Consider the following 12,727-nt stretch of genomic DNA (forward strand, 5'->3'; position numbering starts at 1 on the left):
AGGCTAATTTATTATTTGGCCTCTCACTATTTTGCCCTCTTTCTAACTAGTTAGAGTGACTCCTAGAGCAAATCATTATTTACAATTCTTTGTACAGTTTCTAGTATTTGTGGCATTTTCAGTTACCTGTTTGTGCCTTTTTTTCTTACACATATAGATATAAATGTGTCTGTATTGGTTGAACCATATGTAATTGCCATTTGGTAAGTCAAAACGGCGATTTCTGGTTTTAAAAATGCATTTCAGAGACAGGCATATCCAATATAATAAAAGGGTAATATGCAAATTGACCCTAACAGCAGAACGACTGGGAATGACTAGTCACTATGACACACACTGACCACCAGGGGGCAGACGCTCAATGTAGGAGCTGCCCCCTGGTGGTCAGTGCTCTCCCACAGGGGGAGCTCTGCTCAGTCACAAGCCAGGCTGATGGCTGCCAGTACAGCGGTGGTGGTGGGAGCCTCTCTTGCCTCCTCAGCAGCACTAAGGATGTCCGACTGTAGCTTAGGCCTGCTCCCTGCTGGCAAGTGGGCATCCCCCGAGGGCTCCCGGGCTGCCAGAGGGATGTCTGACTGCCATCTTAGGCTCAATCCCCTGGGGAGCGGGCCTAAGCCAGCAGGTGGTCATCCCCCGAGGGGTCCCAGACTGCAAGAGGGCACAGGCTGGGTTGAGGGACCCCCTCCCCCCCGAGTGCACAAATTTTTGTGCACCGGGCCTCTAGTAAGTATAGAAAAAAACAACACCCATATATACAAAGGCCCCAAATATATTAAAATTAAGTTTAAAAAGTGACCATGTTTTATTGTTGCCAACTTTGCTTTTGTGACTACTTTTAAAAATTCATACTAACTTTTCCCTTTTTGAATTTTATTATAGGCTGATCACTCTTCACAGATTCAATTTGCTCAAACACAACATATTTTGGTATTAAGTTGTTGCAACAGTCTTCAAGAGCAACTTTAAGGAGCTTCTTTGTAGTTTAAGCACTTTTTAAAAAGTATTTTTGATTTCTGGAAACAACAATTTGTTGTAGACCCATCTGGATTTATTTCCGACCCAAGATATGGATTCAGACACTTTCACACTTGTCTCATTCCTTTGGATGGAGAATGGTATTGGAGACTAAAAATCTGGAAGCTAAGATCCATGTCAGATTGTTATAAATGAAAACCAGTAGTAGGAAAAATACTGCTGTTATAAGGCCATTAAGTTTTTAAACTGTTATTTCAATAATCCTATACATCTAATTGAACACTTCTTTAATGATAGTGATATGAGATGCTTGATATAAAGATTTCTGATGTAGCACAGTGCCTAGTGATAGCGCAGGGTGTGACTGTGGGAAAGAGTGGCTGAGGTGACGTGGAGGGCAAGATCCTTGAGAGGGAAGATCTCTATGAATGAGAGTCCAGAGTGTTGAATAGATAAGTTGTGAGACATCAAGAATGATGATAGAATTGGTGGCAGAGAAGATGGTGAGCCAGAAGATAAAAACTTTAGTGAGTTAAAGGGAGTAATTGGAGTTCTGTAGATAACTATAACAAGATGGAAGGGTGGGTAATATTGATTTATATAATGTAAATCAAAGGATTTGGGATTATTGAGGGATGAGAAAATAGAACAAAGCTAGGTAGGAGAATCCCTACCTATTATCATTCCAACATGACGGGTGAAAAATGATATTTGATTTTTGTACTTATATTCCTTCTTTGATTAATAGTAAATCTTAAAACATTCCTTTGAATTTTTAATTTTCATGTGAATTATTAGTTTATTATGTCCTGGGTTATCTATTTTTCTATTACTAATTCTTAAGAGCATTTTTGTATACATTATGATTGTTCAACTTTATCTGCCATAATCAGTTCAAATATTTTCCTGGATTCTGTGTATGCAGGAATTTGTTATAGGGATTTGGCATGTGATTGTGGGAGCTACTTAAACCATATCATCTCTGTTAAGCAATTATTTTTGTGATTGAGGCTGGAGCATGAGCAAGTATAAGCTAGAACTCACAAACCAAAGCAGGAGCACAGGAGGCCTAACTAAAATCTGGGTCAGTTCTTATTGCATCAGACAGGGCTGGGACCAGGATGAGGTAGGTGAGGCTTCTAGACTGCAAAGTTAGTCGGCATGGAATGCACTCTCGGGTTCGTGCCATTATAGGGTGGTACTTCCACAAACCTGAGAGTGACTGTCCCCTACACTTTGGCATGTTAGGGGTCTTGCTTATCTTATCTTGGTCCTGACTTTCTCACATCTTGATGGCGTGGTGTCCTGCAGAAGCTAAGGACCTTGGTCATGTCCCAGGAGTTACACACACCTGGCCCAGGAGTCAGGGAAACTGAAAGAGGAGCCAGCAGAAAGTGGAACAGTTTCGGGTCCAGCTGCTGTCTCATACCAACAAGACGAGTCATGAGATGAGTGATGAAGTGTGTGAGCTATAAATGGCGGCTGCTCATTTTCATGCCCAAAGCTCTCTCATGACCCACTCTTGCAGGAAACATACAAGAAAGGGAATTTTTGGAAATGTAGTTTGACCCACCCAAGTTGACACATCATAAACCCACCACAGAGGGCAAAAGTTAATTCTACTCAGATTCATCTATTCAATCAATTAAAAGTCCAGGAAATTTTTGGAGACATGACTAAATGTTTCTATAGTTCATTTAGAGTAATACGTAAGAAGAACTAAAGATGTTCTTTAAATATAATGAAGAGTTCTTTCTTCAGTAGATATCAAAACATAATATAAAGCTAAAGTAATCAAAGCTGATGTTACTGCTGTAGGAAGAGACAGACCAATTGAACTGTAGAGAGACGACAAAAAGATGACCATGTATATATGGCCATTTAAAAAAAATGGTACACTTCATGAATTTGCTTGTCATTCTTGCTCAGGGGCCATGCTAATCTTCTCTGTATCTTTCTAATTTTAGTATATGTGCTGCCAAAACAAGCACTGGCCATTTTATATATAAAGAAAGGTTGTTTTAAATAGTTAAGCAAATGAGTACTTTTTTTTCTCACTAAAGGATATTATGACAGTAGTTTAAAAAATGTTGATCTTATCTACACCCTCATACAGAAATCAATCTCTTCATGGGTGACAAAATTTAAATGCAAAAAAAGTAAAATAAAACCTACCAGGGCTGAGTATTTTTCTAAGTATTTCATGACATTAAAACCAGAAGTATATAACTGATTATATAAAACTTTGACTATATCTATTAAAAAATACTACATACAAATTCAAAAAACAAACAATAATCCAGGAAAATATTTGAACTAAACATGGCAGAGAAAATTGATCATTCCTCATGTATATTTAAAAATATGTTCTTTAAAATAAAAAATAGAAATGTAGATGGCCAAAGACATAATAAACTGACAATTGATAAAAGAATTGAAATTTTAAAGTAATATTTTAAATTTCACTGTTTATAAAAAATCAATATAAATAGCAGTTAAATATTATTTTCATCCATCAAATTGGCAAAAATAAAAAGTAGAACTTGGAATTTGCAACAGCAAACTTAGTGTTAGAGAAGTAAATCAACTAGATCATGCATTGTTTTGAGAGTAATTAATAAAAATTTTCTGAAGCCAGTTACGTGATATGTATAAAAAATTTAAATGTACACTTCTTTTGTCCCAGAAATGTCACATCTAATAACTGTTTCTTAAAGACGCAATTACACAAATCTGCCAATACATATGCTGAAGGTTGCTTATTGAAATCTTATTTACAATGGCCCCAAATTGAAGACAACTTAAATATCCATCAACCTATAGGGACATACATCCAATAGAATTTTAAGCAGTCATTTTAAAATGTATTTAATCACATAAAATATTTATACTATATTGTGGAATGAATATTGCACAACATTATCCTGTACATGTAAACTTGGACACCCAATTTTACATGTGCTTATGTGTGCATAGAGATGAAAGGATGCTTATAAACAAACTAGAGGCCCGATGCATGAAATTCATGCAAGAGTAGGCCTTCCTTGCCCCGGCTGCTGGCACCGGCTTCCCTCTGGCACCCGGGACCTGGGCTTCCCTCGAAGCCCTGGCTTTGTCCAGAAGGTCATCTGGAAGGACATCTGGTCTAATTAGCATATTATACTTTTATTATTATAGATTAAAAGTAGTTATCTGAATGAAAGGCTGTCAGTGATTTTTACTTTATTTTTTGTAATATTCTTAATTTTCTTAATCATTTTATTTAAGTGAATATCTATAAATTTTATAATGAGCAAAACAACACATTTTCATTTTAAGTAAATATGCAACTGCATCAAAAGCTGTTTATTATGATGATTGCTATTATTTTACTTCCTTTGACAGATTTCAAAGCTATAGATACCATTTTTGGGGACTGGTAACATCTCATTTATGCCACTTCCTGGGTTGGTATATATTGACTCCCCATGGCTTTCAAAGAAAATATGACCTGTCATAAACACCAAATGTACAAAGGCAGCACTGATTCTCCAGTATCTGCCATGAAAGAGCATCAAAAATAGATTCTTATTTGCCTGTCACTATCATGAAAAGTAAAATGAAAAGATTACTTGGTGTTTAACTTCAGACATCTGATATCAATTGGGCACAATCCATCTCTCAGTTTAGAGTAGTTATCCCTCAGCCTGCTTTCAGGCCTAATCCCTTAAAAAAATCTTAACAGTTTCCAGAGTTTGGTCTTTTTCCAATTTTCAAGGCATAAGCCTTTGGGAAAACTTTAGATCTAATCTTCCCTAGTGCCTTTCCTTTTCCAAAAAGAACAGAGTATTTCTTCACATGTGGGATTTCTGTGGTTATCATTTATCACTTTAGGCTTTCAACCACAAATTCATCTACTATTTGTAAACTTCTTAGTCTTTGCTGTACTGTGTAGGAGCATTCTTAAAATAGTTTACTAGACTGGGTATAACCTAAAAAGTAATAGAAAAAGGTTCTTGAATTATTAGAAATGATCCAATGATCCACTCTGATGATATAAATAAATGCAAAGTGTTAGATGTGAGAGACATGGTTCTTTGAACAGTGAGTCATGTTATAAAATATTGCATTCGTGCTGTATGAGGGGTGAGCTGTATTTAGGCCAAGGAGAAGTAACATGCATACCCTGACTGATTTTAATAAGCCTTTAAAATCCCCCTCACCACCACCACTTACTCGCTTCCTGACAGTCTTGTCTACAAGCTAAAAAGATTAAATATAGACCCAACCACTGTTAGTGGGTACAATAACAAGCTGAAAGATCATCCATTAGGAATTGTTCCTCAGGCCCCTCAAGGGCTGATTTTATTGGATAGTTGTAACCTGGATGAAGAAATTGAGATTTCATCACATCTGTTCATGACACTAAATTAGCTGGGGCAAATAACACCTCCTACAGTTTCCTTGATATATTTGAGAATGGTTTTTAGACCCCATTGCAAACAGTTCACTTAGGGACTAAAACTAAGTCAGACAGCTCTGGGATGGAGAAAATCCGCACCAATGCAGCCAAGTTCTGAGGATCTTATCAATCACTGTGAGCACAAGACAAGAATGTAGCTTTTATGAAAAAAAAATACAAGATAATATTTTAATGTATCCAGAAAGTCATTCATCCTTGATTCCTGGCACTAGTTTCTGTATTTTCCTTTCATTGCAGGAATGAGAATGAATCTTGAGAGTTCAATTGATTTAAAGACGAGAAAATAAATCCTTTGAGGAGAAACTAATAATCTTGCTTTACTTGGATTAAAGATTGAGAAGATAATATCTTTGGGAGATATTCATTGTGTCAAGAGAATTTGTCTAGACTTGAGGAAAAGCATTAAGCTAAATAAACAATGGAATAGGCCAAAGGGATGATCGAAGTATTTTTGTATTTTGAAATCATTTAAATGTAAAGAAGTAGTCATTTATTTTGAATACCTTAGGTACTTAAACTGGAAATAAGAGAGTAAATTGCAATTCTTTTCAAGTTGATTGCCTGCTCTGAGATTCTAGAAAATGATTTACTTCTTAATGTATATGATATAGAAAACAACAATAAATGTTGAAAATATAATACTAAGTTATATCTATAGGTAGCATTATTTTGTCAAAACACTGGGTTCAATAGATATTTATTGATTATTCACCAGTGTTCAAGGCACTATATCATTGGTTTTGTGGCATAAGAATGTCTTAAATTCATGGTCACTTCTCTACAGGAACTTGAAATTTAGAAGAGAACATATGACATATATACAGATACTAATGTATCAAGGCAGTGTGTGATAGGTGTCTTAGCACAAGACAATACCAAATGGTATTAGAGCAAAATTAAAAACAATAACTTCTTAAATCAAATGATGACACAAGCAGCAAATGTTTATAAAGTATGTGTCATTCATTTATAAGTTCTTTGTATAGAATAACTCACATATTCAGCTCACATAACAACCCCCTGAGGTATTATTGTTCCCATTTTACAGACAATGAATCATAGGCCAAGAAAGTTAAGTTACTTGTCTAATATCATCCAGCTGGTAAGTAGAAGAACCAAAATTCAAACTTAGACAGCAATGATCAACCTAAAAAACTGGCAGGAATTTTGACAAATGAAGTTGAAGTAAGATAAGAAAGAAAAGATGGCATTTCTGATAGAGATCATCAATAGAAGAGGCTGGAATGAAGAGGAGTGTGTATGAGGAAATGAGTGGTCCCAGTTGTCTCAGAATGTTGTTCATGTTGGAGAACAGTGGCAGCTGTGACCAAAAAGAGTCTGGGCCAGATGGTGTTGGGTCTTGAATGACAGAGGAAGGAGTTTGGACTTAATTAAGCATTTATTGGAGAAGCAATGAGACTTTTAACCAACAGGTATCATAATAAAAGGGGACTTGGGGAAGACAACTTTGTGGTGAAATGAAAGAGAAAAATCTGAAGGCTAAGAGTACTAATCATCTAAGATTGAAATTGTAGAGAATTTATTAACTCCAGTAGAACATGACAGAACATTATTTCAGGGGTGAAAAAAATAGGTTTCCTTTGGCATTCCAAATCTAATTAATTTATAGTGAATGTACAGAGGTTGTGTTGTGAAGGATTCTGAGGTCATATCCAGGAATAGCAGGAAAGAGTTCAGTGTAGAGTGGGGAGAGCCAGCATAAATATCAGCTATTTGTCATTCATGCTCTTTGCCTAAATGACTAGAGTTGTGATGGGCATGGAAGATTTATGGGTCATTTTACTCAAAGCTGTACTCAGGTCAAAGCTAACTGAAAGAAAACATGGTGTATAGAAAGATGACCAACTATACTGAAATTATACCAAATATAGCCTCAGAATATCCAGATTTGAATTGAAACTTGCTGTTTACTACCCAAGTATCTCAGGGAAGGGCACTTAACCATCCTGAGTTGCAAGAGTTATGTTGTGAATATCTCAACTGAGAACTACTTAAAGTTCTTTGTAAATTGTAAAACATCAAGTAAAAGCTTTAGTTAATAATTTATCATATTAATTTAAACATTGTCACAAAACTTAAATTTGGCTGTTATTGAAATTTAGCTAGTCAATAGCATGTTAAGGTTCAGCACAGAAAGTTTCTTAGCTTTAGACCGCTTTGCCGAATTGGGTACTATGAAAGAAAAATCTATCCTCTCCTGACAGGTAAATCCTATATTTGTAAAGTCTAAATGAAAGACTTTACAAAAGAAAGAAAACAAGAAAAGACTTTTTACCCTTCATAAACCCAATCCTCTGCCTTGGATGGCAATCTCCAGCTAAAAATTAGATGTAGGTGATGTATTATAATTTCTCCAATAGATATGCCCCTTTATTTTTAGGTTCACAGGATTCTTTGTTAATACAATGTTTGATACTATATCTAAGTAATACCAATACTATTGACAGTTCTACTCATCTCTTTTTGAAAAATCAATATAGTGAGGGGAAACACTAAATTGACTTGCCAACTGAATAAACATTTAGACTAGTAGCCCCAATTAGGCAAGTCCCGAGTTTATAAAATTATCTCATTTCAAATATAAACAAAGTTGTAGTTGCCTCACTCAGTTCTGTAGCACTTGGGTAGTGATGAAAGGGTCATTTAATATCAGCAGTAACCTAGAACAGCAGAGGGAATTAGCTCTTCCCTGATGCCATATTTAGCTTTACCTGATGAAATATAAAGATGTGGTCCAAGTACTAGGGGCATGACTCATAGCTTCTCCATCTTTAATGCCTATTTGAGACATTAATAGTAATACTCTATTTTTAGAGACTAAAAAATGCTAAATAATTCTGGTTTATGTTATTTTCTAAAGAAAAATGTTTTGAAATAGACCCTCTAATTTTAATAAAGTTTATCTGTCTGGTCATTACAGATTTATAGAATTTAGCCAACCAGTAGAGGCAGAGTAGAACAGGGGCACCGAGATTCCATCTGTAGACTTTTTGTCTCTAAGATCCCAATAACTGAGTGGAGTCTCTGACTTCTTGCCCTGAATTTACTGGATTCATGCAGCTTTAGTGTGGCATAGGTGCAGCCCTAAAAGTATAAAAATTATACATTGTTATTAAAACCCAGATACACAAAATTTTTAAAAGTCCAATATTGACAAGATACAGACATTGATTTTCATAAAAATGACTTCATTTCATATCTTTTCCTCTGTAAGTTCTTCACACAATAAAAATTCTTCACTTCTTCACATCTTTCCTTTTGGTAAGTAGTGATCTAATAATGTTTGATGACTGAATTATGTTTCATTACACGTGAATTTCATTTTATTATTTGATTTCTTATTGTTGGTTGTTTAGTTCCAACTAAACAACTTTTTGAGTTTGTAACAGTTCTGTACCCACAGCTTTACATCCATTTCTGGTCCTGTTTATGCTCTCACAGGTTGAGATTGGTATGGCCTTCCACATACCAATCCCAACGCTACTTTCGATCATTCCTGCTAATCATTACTCTTCTAACAGGTCAAAAATAGTATCTTATTGTTTAAATTTTCTTTCTCTCATCATTGATAAGACTGTGAGCATATTTTCCTTAGAATTCATTTCATTCTTACTTGCATTCTTATTCCTTTTTGTATTGGGTTACTGCTTATTTTTTCTTTAATGATTCATAAGGATATTAACCATACTTCTAGAATGAAATTCCATTAGGGCAGGGACCTGTCTGTTCTTTCTCTAAATATTCAGTACCTAAAGCAGTATCCAGCACATAGTAGGCATTCAATAAATACTTATTAAACATATTACAAATAATCCTCCCCCCTAATTTTTATTACCTTTTAACATTGTTATAGAAGATTTTGAATTTATAGAAGTTTCAAGTCAGTGTTTCTCCACATCTTCAAACAAATATCTCCTTCTGGAAAACATGACAATCTTATGTCTACCTTTAAGATTATTTGAGAATCTCAACACAATTTAGCATATAACTAGTGCTTCTGAGCTCTGGCTTAGGGGGGTTGGGGTGGGGGGGAAGGTGCATGAAGGCAGATGTGGGCTCAGTGCCTGGCTGCCACTTCCAAGCTGGTCAAATTACTTAACCTCTGAGATTTTGTTACTGAATAATAAAATAGTAATAGTTTCTATACCATAGAATCAATCTGAGAATTAAATGAGAATCCTCAGAAAGTACTTAGCACAGCATTCAGAATATGCAAGCTGCTAATAATGTTACTGTATTACCAATAATGATGGTGATAATTTCTCTAAATTTCAGTCTTCATCTGTAAAGTGAAAATAACGATGCCTATCTCATATGGTCATTGCTTGACACATACTAAAAACTCAATGAATGACAGTTTAAAAAGTAACAATTACACAAATTGAGAGTAATTTTAGAACTCACACTCAGGAAGATTCTGATATACTTCTGTCCATGGCTTTTGATCACTGCCTCCTCTGTATTGAAAATGACAGGTGACAGTTTTAAAGTTTTTATGATAAAATCTACCTTTTTTCCTCCCCTTTGGAAGAATTCGACTTTGAAGTCAAGCTTACAAGTCCATACTCACACCAAAATTAAAAAATATTCACCACTCCTTCATTCTAGTTTTCTCTTAAAAAGAAAAAGTCACTCTTTAATTTAGCTGAAATACATGATGGTGTCAATTATGACATATTCTTAATCTTCCCAAGCTGTCCCTAATATCTTTTTTTTAAAGCAATACTAATTCAACTTTTCTTGAATGATTTTCAAAAAGGATTATAGGCTTTTTTATTTCCATATATTTCCCCATATTTATTAAGAACATTTTAGATATTTACTTTTGTATTATTATGAATAAGCCCTTAACCATTATATTTTTATAGATTGTTATTGATATTTAAAATATTACCATGTATTTTAAAAATCTACTTGCTTCTCTATTCATAACTTTTTTTATAAATTAGTTTTAATATTTTTTCAATTGATTATTTGAGACCTTTTAGGTATATAATCATAAAACTGTCAACTCACAATTATATTTACAACTTTTTGTCTAAAATGACTTCCAGTACTTTGTTAAATAATAATGGCAATGATAAATATTCCCGATTCTCTCCTTACGGTCTTACTGTTAAGCATAACATTGGCTGTTGGTTGAAAATACATCCTTACCCCTCCCCTACATTGAGGAAATGTGTTATATTCCTGTTTTATTGAGAATTTAATCAGAAACAAATGTTAAATATCATCAAACATTTTTTTGTGGTCTATTAAGCTCTGGTTTTTCTTTTTTGGCCTATTTGTATAATTTTCATCTTGCTAGCCAATGTTAATATTAAACAGTACCTCAATTATTATAATATACCTTCTGGGGTGGTACAGTTTTATTCTTCTGTTATATTACAAGATTCTTTGCTAGTATTTTAGGATTTTTATATCTATATTGAATATATAGTTTGCCAGTTTTTTATTTTTTATTTTGCATCCTATTCAGAAGTGAGATTGGTTTATATTCTATCTGAATTCTGTCTTTGTCAGGTTTTAGAATCAAGGTTATAATCACTTATTTAAAAACAAACAAGTAAACAAACAAAAGCCCTGAGAAGTTTCCTCTTCCTCTCTGCTCTGGAAGTCCAGAGAATAGTTCCATAGTAATCCTTCCTTGTGGGTTTTAATGAATTTGGACAAAAAAACGATCTGAGCCTAATGCTAATTTTTCAAGGTTGTTCTTTCAAAACTGTCATTTTTTTCTATTATTTATTTTCTTACTAGTTGTTTTTTTCTTTTTATGAACAAATTTTTATAATATATATCTTTCTTGGAAAATTATCCTTTTCATTCAGATTTTCAGATATCCTTGGAAAATAGAATGTGTGTGGTTATAACTAGTTTCGTTTAGCGAGATTATATAAGAAAGAGAAAATCACAGCAAGAATGAGCATGTTTGCAAGAGAAAGGATAGGGAATAGAGGCAATCCAGAAATTTGGGATTTAGAGGGATCGGCAATGCCCACTGCCTATAGGCCCCTACATCCCCCTCCACACCCCCAACAATTCATATGGTGAAATCTAATCCCCAAAAGTGATAGTAGTAGGGAGTGGGGCCTTTGGGAGGTAATTAAGGGCACATGATGGAATTAGTGCTCTTATGAGAAGCGACAGGCCAAAGACTTCCTGTCTCTGTTCTCCACCATGTGAGAATACAATAAAGACACTGCCATCTGCACACCAGGAAGCGGGCTGCACCAGCGTCTGACCATGCCAGCATCATGATCTGGGACTTCCAGACTCCAGAACTGTGAGAAATAAATTTCTGCTGTTGATAAGCCACCCAGTCTATGGTACTCCATTATAGCAGCTACAACTCACTAAGGCAGCCCCAAAGGGAAGAAGTGAATTTTTATAAGTCTTTAAGTAACAAAAAACCATTAATACTTAGCCTTGTGGAAAATATCAGATTAAATTGTGGCTTTTTCTTTTCTACAAGCCTGGTGGCCTCAAGAAAGATACTTTAGGTTGAGGGAAAATGTATGAGTGGAAGGAAGAAAGAGAGAAATTGAACTTGAGAATTATGTCAGGCAACTTTGGAATTATATTAGCTTTCTATTGTTGCATAACAAATTACCAGAAGCTTAGTAGCTTAAAACAACATTTATTATGTCACAGTTCCATAGGTTAGAAGTCTGGGCACGGCAGAGCTCAATCTTTTGCTCAGGTATCACATGGCTGAACTTGGCTGGGACTGTGGTCTCATCTGAGATTTAAGGTCCACTTCCAAAATCACTGTTTGTTGGCAGAATTCAATATCTTGAGGTTGTAGGATTGAGGTTACTATTTCCTTACTGAGTGTCAGCTGGGGGCTGCTTTCACCTCCTAGAGGCTGCACTGGCATCCTTGCCCTGTGGCTCCATCCATCTTCAAAGCCAGCAATGGAACAGCTCCCTTAAAAGGAATCTCTCTGTCCTCAGGAAGGTCCCAGTTTCTTCTAAAGGCTCCTTGGATTAGGCAGGCCCACCAAGATAATCTCTCTTTTTATCATCTCAAAAGTTTATTGGTAATCTCATCATAAAAGTAATACCGCATCATATTTATAGGTACACCCAAATTCAAGGTGGCATTTACACATAATACAAGGCATTTACACCAGGGGTGGCAATCTTGGGGACCACCTTAGAATTCTGCCAACCACAGGAACTGATGAGAAAAAATAGGTTAGGAGACTACAAGATTTTGAAGAAATTTTACTGTCAAAGAAATCACAAAACAACAAAAATAAAAATTTAA

At 35.1% G+C, this 12,727-nt stretch overlaps 1 non-coding gene across 1 annotated transcript; it reads right to left on the bottom strand.

The window, feature by feature from the left end:
• Positions 1 to 2,859: 2,859 nt before the first annotated feature.
• Positions 2,860 to 2,966, bottom strand: LOC111827888. The gene has a single exon (XR_002831636.1). It is a non-coding gene; the product is annotated as a U6 spliceosomal RNA (small nuclear RNA).
• Positions 2,967 to 12,727: the final 9,761 nt, after the last annotated feature.

Source organism: Myotis lucifugus, unplaced genomic scaffold (genome assembly GCF_000147115.1).
Source record: "Myotis lucifugus unplaced genomic scaffold, Myoluc2.0 scaffold_240, whole genome shotgun sequence".
In the NCBI taxonomy this organism is placed as follows: domain Eukaryota; kingdom Metazoa; phylum Chordata; class Mammalia; order Chiroptera; family Vespertilionidae; genus Myotis; species Myotis lucifugus.